Source organism: Nicotiana tabacum, chromosome 10 (genome assembly GCF_000715075.1).
Source record: "Nicotiana tabacum cultivar K326 chromosome 10, ASM71507v2, whole genome shotgun sequence".
Lineage (NCBI taxonomy): Eukaryota > Viridiplantae > Streptophyta > Magnoliopsida > Solanales > Solanaceae > Nicotiana > Nicotiana tabacum.
In genome coordinates this window covers 165,005,609-165,012,998 of record NC_134089.1, presented here as the reverse complement: position 1 = coordinate 165,012,998, position 7,390 = coordinate 165,005,609, and positions in this window count along the sequence as shown.

Sequence of the window (7,390 nt, the reverse complement as noted above, 5' to 3'; positions counted from 1 at the left end):
CTAAGAGTAGATGTGAGAGTGCTTGAAAAGATTTAAGTAGGGAAACAATTTGAAAAGGGACTTGTTTGAAATAGTTTTGCAAAAGACATCAGAGACAGTTTTGAAAAGAGAGTGGAGTAGTAAACAACAGTCCAAACACAACACCCCAAAACAAATTCATACACAGCCAAAGATCATAGAACCAAAGCAGGTTCAACAACTACCAATAGGGGGTCAAGGGATTTGGGGACACATAGGTCACATAGGTAAACACATAGTTATAGGAGTACTTAAGTATAGAATCAACAGCATGTTAAAGGGTTAATGAACCTCAGAATTAATACAAAATCAGGTCAATTAAAGATAGCCAACTACTTTGCATAGAACATTAGTAAGGGAGAGTCATATTGGGGTACACTAAAAGGGAGATAACACTTCATAAACATGCCGAGTCTAAGGGAGGGGACACATTTAGGAGCATGCTGATGAAGCAATGAAGTAAACATATTAGTTGCAAGTTGAACAACAGAACCACAAGTAAAAACAGACTAGAAACAAGAGGAATTGAAGTAATAAAAGAAATATATTGGTTTTGGAACTTGAATTGGAATCAGGACATACCAGTAAAGTGACAACAAACAAAAAGTGAAATATAAGAGAGCACAATAGTTAGCCTTGGCTTGCAGCCGGCTAACTTAGAACAATAGTAAGTAATCACAAACGAGGGCAGAGATCTTTTAGTGTGTGTGAGAGAGTTTTGAACCAAATGTGTTCGTGTCCGTGTGTGTTAATGAGAGAGCATACATATAGTTTGAAACTAGGTAGAATAATAAGGTAAGAATCAAAGTCAAGCAGTAATTATGGAACTAGGTATCAATTAGTATAAAATTTTAGAAGTACTTCCTTAATTAAGGGAGTGAACTTCAAATGGTAAAGACAGATAAGGAATGAGATCATATGAGACTGGAATACAACACATAAGGAAATCAGCATAGTACAGAGCATGTAATAGAGGTTAGGTTCAACAAATTCTAATTAAGGAAAATGTCTAAGAATCAACTTGACAACATAATCAACCACAAAATAAAGCAAGAAGATATTTAGAGGTTGAAAATCAATAAGGAAATCATCACAAGAGAATAGTGAAAGGTATCAATTATAGGAAATTAGGAATTCAAATAGGAGTACTAATGATTAAGGGGATTAGCACAAATTGCTGTGAAATAAATGAAATAATCACATCATAGGCAAGAAGGAATAAAAATCAGAAACCCTAATAATCATAGTAAAATAAAAATCACATAAAGTCAGGAATTCAACAAGAAAAAAATAGTACTAATAAGAGGAATTGACACAAATTTATGTTAATAAACAGAACAAATATAGTATAGGCAGAAAAAGCAAACTCAGAAACCCTAATGAGCATAATAGGGTAAAAAAATCATAGAAACATAGAACATATTCATGAATAACAGACATGCGAACAAATAAACGAACAAATAAACAAGGATGGCTCTCATAATCAAAGATTAAGACCAAGAATTAGTGTTTTCAACATAATGAATCAGATAAAAGGAAAAACTTAAATAAACCGTTTAAACATAGTAAAAATCATAGATTGATATCAACAATCAGAAGAAAAAGCATTTTGAAAAAGGGGTTACGAACCCTAGTTTGAAGACGAAGAGGCATTTTCAAAAAATCGGAGAGATTATCATGGAAAACAGCAAGAATAACTCAAAATATACTCAGATCTATGGTAGATCTGAAGGGTGAAGATATGAGTTAGGGTTTCAGAGTGAGATAACCCAGAGATAAAGAGATTCCGGCTTAGAAACCATGGATCTAGCCGAAAAATATAAAGATCTTACTCGAACAACCAAGGGTGGCCTAAGAACGGCATAGAAACCATGAGAAGTGAGTGAACCGCATTCTAGTTCCCTTAAGGGCCTCAAGGCAGCAACAAACGACATAGGAAGAGAGCCATGTGGCTGGGGATGGTGGTGAGACCACCATGGTTACCACCGAACCAACGGCCGACGAGTAGGAGCTAGGTTTAGCAGAGAGGATTTTAAGAGAGATGAGAGATATAACGGCGGAGAGAATGAGAGCAAATGAGAGGATGGGAATGAAGGTTTGGGGGGTAGCCATTTTAGGTTAATTATGGTAAGGTCGGATCTGGTCTGTTGATCAAAATTGATCAACGGTCCAGATTAAACGAAAATTGGGTCGGGTAGGATAGTGGATTGAGCTTTGGGGGATTAGGCTGATTTAATTAGGTTTGGGGCTGGTTCAATTTAGGCTAGAATTAAAATGCAATAGGCTATTAGTTATATACCCAATTAAATTACCTAAAATAATTTGTAAAATAGCTAATAATTATATAAAAAAATGAATTTCATGCATAGAAAAATAATTTTAAAAGATTATTTAGTATTTTAAAAATATGAATGACTAAGTTTTTAGTAAGAATATTACAAAATTATATGCCTGGACTATATTTGCAAAGTTATTGCAATTATAGCCAAAAAATGCCAATTTGGCTAATTATGGAATAATTTGGTTTAAATAGGATCATAGATAATAAATTAAATCAAGAAATGCTTTGAAATCACTTGTGATGCGATTCTGTAATTACTTATTGGAAATTAAATGGTGGATAAATTAATAAAAATATAGAAAAATTGTGAAAAAATACAATTACTATTAATGCACAATTTTGTAGGTATATATGCAATTTTAAAATATTTTGGGAAAAAATACAACACTACTCTTATGGGACCGGGTCATTCGCCTCAGCAGGAATTGTGTACCACACTCTCATAGGAGTGGGCCATTCGCCTTGGCAGGTTAATAAATGCATCTATGATTCGCGCCGTTTGACCCTCGGCAGTGCACAGTTTACTTTTATGTTAGATCGGGTCGTACAAAAAAATCATTTGCTTATATATATATATATATATATATATATATATATATATATATATATATATATATATATATATATATATATATTATCCTCATGGAATCATGCATAACATTTGGCAAGAAGCCAGTGTATCTGAGGGTGTTTTCCCTGATTTAAATTATGACAACCTCTTTGATGAAATCCACTATATCTATATATATGCTCCGATTACGGAGGGACTTGCTAGTTGAGAGCTTAAGTAAATTGTAGAGAGGGAAATTGTACCTCGTATTTTATACTTTTCTGTTTCATATATTTACTCTGTTTCATATTTATTCACCTCTTTACTGTATCTGATATCATTCGACACTGGTAAGTGTCGAAGTCGACCTCTCATCACTACTTCTTCGAAGCTAGAATGGATACTTACTGGGTACGTGTTATTTTTATACTCATACTACACTTGCTGTGTATTTTGTTGCACAGGTACATGCATGTCTAGTGGTCTAGTTGGGCGCAGTGGCATGGTTGATACGGAGAGTTAGGTGAGCTGCATCTCTCGAGACGACCCGCAACCAGCAGTCTCCTTCAGACTATTGTATTTTTCCTTTGTGTCCGACTTGTTTCCCGGGCAGTTATTGTTCTACATTTTGTTTTCCTAGAAATTGCTCATGCACTTGTGATACCGGGTTCTGGGATGACTATGGGATCATTCAGTATTAAAATCTGTTAAAGACATCACTATTTACACAGTAAAGTTCATTATTTATTGTTTAATTTAAGGAAAAGAAATAATTTCGATAATGCTAAAATGAGAATTTAATTAACTTCTTGGTTTTGACTTGACTGACAGTGGTGTCCGACGCCATCACGATCTTTAATGAATTTTGGATCGTGACAAATTTGGTTCCTAATATTGCTAAAATCGTTTTCTCACTGCCAAAGGGAATGATAAGTATTATATTGAATTTTTTTTTCATAAATTGGAATTGAGAATTCACATGGGTTAGAGCGTGAGCAATGTGTGTCTTCTTGGAATTTATTTTCCCCTTTTTTCTTTAAAGGTTAGTTCGACAAGTGGGTTGACGTCATGTTTCAATCACTTGGTCTTTTTATTTCAACTTAATTGTATATATTTGATTGTTGTCTTATCGTGTTTAATATTTGTTGGTTGTTTTGCTAGGTTGAACACGTAGTATCTACTCTTATTCGATTAAAGTCTTGCAAAAATACAAAATTCTTTGGAATGGGACATGAGATTGGGTATTAAAATGAAAGAAGATTCGAGTTTACTGTCACGACCCCGGTTCGCCTTCCGTGAACCATCGTGACGACACCTAGTCCCTACGACTAGGTAAGCCTAATAATGCGGAAAATAAACCAATTTGCGGAAGAAAACAAAACCAATTTGCGGAAGAAAACAAATAAAAACCAAAATAGTGAATAAAACAGTATTTAATAGTGCCGCTCGACATACACAATATCAACTCTCAAAACTAATACTTTTCCCAAAACCCAGAATCTCATGAAATCACAAGCTAAGGATACTACATAGTGCTCTAACTACAGAATGTCTAAAACAAAATAAATACAGAAGTGCTGAAACTACAAGAGAGAGTGGAGAGAGACTCCTCGATCTGCGGACGCGACAGATATACCTCGAAGTCTCTGAAGGATCGCCTCGCCTCAAGGATGGTAAGTCTGAGTCGAAGTACATGGATCTACACATGAAAAACATGCGTAGAAAGGGCATGAGTACATCACAACGGTACTCAGTAAGTGCCATGCCTAACCTCGGTCGGGTAGTGATGAGGAAGGTCAGGGCCCTACTGAGGTTAAATAAATATAAAGTTTGACAGTATAGAACAGAACCGTATAAATAGGTACAACAGTAAAAGTAACACGGGATATAAAGGACGACAACAACTATTACAGAGGTAAAGTAAACACAGAAAGAAATACGGCTCATCACCAAATCATAACAATCGGGGATCTCCCAGGATACCGTCCTGTAGTCCCAAATATACATATTTAATAGAACTTCTGGGATACCGTCCCATAGTCCACTCATAGTGCGCGAGGATCTACCAGAATTCCATTCCGTAGTCCCAAAAGTAAATACCCAGTACTGGGGGAATCTATAGGGTGCAGTCCCGTAGTTACATATAACTGGGCAGGGGGATCTACCGAAACCCCGCATCTGTAGTCCCAAATGTAAACAAACAAGGGGGAGCTACCGGAATCCCACATCCGTAGTCCCAATGTAAATACACAGCAACAACAGGACAATATTTAGAAATGTCAAATTTCATATTAAGGCAAACAAGTAATTCTAGCCTAGCATGCTGCACAGAATTCAGGTAAAGCAATTTGAGCAAATAAAGCAATTAAATCACTTAGACATGCTTTCCTAAGCTAACAACAGGCTTAATAGTGCAAGTAATAAAATAGGAAATGAAACATACTAGTAATTACTTAATGAAAACCAAATTTCCAACAATTAGCACAAGTACGCACTCGTCACCTCACGTACAAGGCATTTCAATTGTCAATAATACCAAATCCTAAGGGGAAGGTCTCCCACACAAGGTTAGGCAAGCCACTTACCTCGAACCAGCTCAAATCAATCTGAAACCACGCTCTTGCCACGAGTACTCGACTCTAAATGGCCCAAATTTATTCAATTCAATTTGATAATGTAAATAACACTTCAAGTAATTGATTCTACAAAGAAATTCTAAGCTAATACGCAAAATTAGGTAAAATGACCAAAACGCCCCTCAGGCCCAAATCTCGGAATTAGGTAAAATTTACATTTCCAGAATCTCACACTCTCACGATTTCAGTCATACCAAAAGTACCAAAATCGGACCTTAATTGGTCCCTCAAATCATAACTCAAAGGCCTTTAATTAGTCAAGCCCTAACCCCCCAAATTACCACTGATTTTCCTTAATTTTTCATGACTATAATGATAAAAATCACTCCAATAACGAGTTTAGGGACCAAAGACCTTACCCCAATGAATTCCTCCAAAAATTTCTGTTGAAAATGCTCCCCAAGGCTTCTTCCTATTTGAAAAGAGGTGAAAATAGCTCAAATTCGCGAAGATAAGTATTTATATGTTTCTGCCCAGTTAATCCGCTTCTGCGGCCCTGGGATCGCATCTACGGTCCCGCTTCTGTGAGGACATGGTTGCATCTGCGACATTTCACTTAAAGCCCACTTCTCCACCTGCGGTTAACCTTACGCAGATGTGGGACCGCTTATGCTATAAAGCTCCTGCTTTTGCGGTCCCTGCTGGCTTCTCCCTTTTTTGCTTTTGCGATGGCGATGCCACTTCTGCAGCTATGCACCTGCGGGACCCAACTGTAGGTGCAGTTATGACAGAAAACCAGCAGCTGAAGCTGCTCAAACAAATTCCAAATTCTTCTGACAACCTTCCGAAACCATCCCGAGGCCCCTGAGACCTCAACCAAAGGCACAGACAAGTCTAATACCACTGCCCAAACTTATATCAATCCTTAAAACACCTAAAACAACATTGAAACGACGAATCAACCACGGATTCAAGCCTAAGAATTCCAAAACTTTAAAAATACGCTTTCGATCAAAAAGTCAATCAAACCTCGTCCGAATGACCTGATATTTTGCACACACGTCACATTAAACACTACAGAGCTTCTCCAACTTCCAAAATTCCATTCTGACCCTCGGACCAAAATCTCACTATCGAACCGGAAACTTCAAAATTCGACTTTCGGCATTTCAAGCCTAAATTAGCTACGGACCTCCGAAACACAATCCGAACACGCCCCTAAACCCGAAATCACCCAATAGAGCTAACGAAACTATCAGAATTCCATTCCGAGGCCATCTTCACACTGTTCCGACTACAATCAAATTTCCAACACTTAAGCTCTCATTTAAGGACTACGTGTCCCAAAACTCTCTGAAACTCAAAACCGAACATCCTGGCAAATCAAAAAAGTAGAAATAAACACAGGGAAAGCAGATAATAGGGGATCGGGCGTAAATTCTTAAAACGGCCGGCCAGGTCGTCACATCCTCCCACACTTAAACATTCGTTCATCCTCGAACGAGCATAGAGACATACCTAAAGTAGTGAAAAGATAAGGGTAACAGCTGTGCATATCCTGCTCGGTCTCCCAGGTCGCCTCCTCGACCGGCTGACCCCACCACTAAACCTTCACTAAGACAATGTTCTTTGACCTCAGCTTTCTAACCTGCCGGTCCAATATTGTCACTGGCTCCTCAACATAAGATAGGTCCTTGTCAACTGGACTGAAATAAAATCCAACATGTGCGACGGATCACCGTGATACCTCCGGAGCATAAAACATGAAATACTGGATGAACTCCTGCCAAGCGGGGAGGTAAGGCAAGCTCATAGGCAACCTTCCCAATACGCCTCAATATATCAAAAGGGCCAATAAACCTCTGACTCAACTTCTCCTTCTTCCCAAATCTCATAACGCCCTTC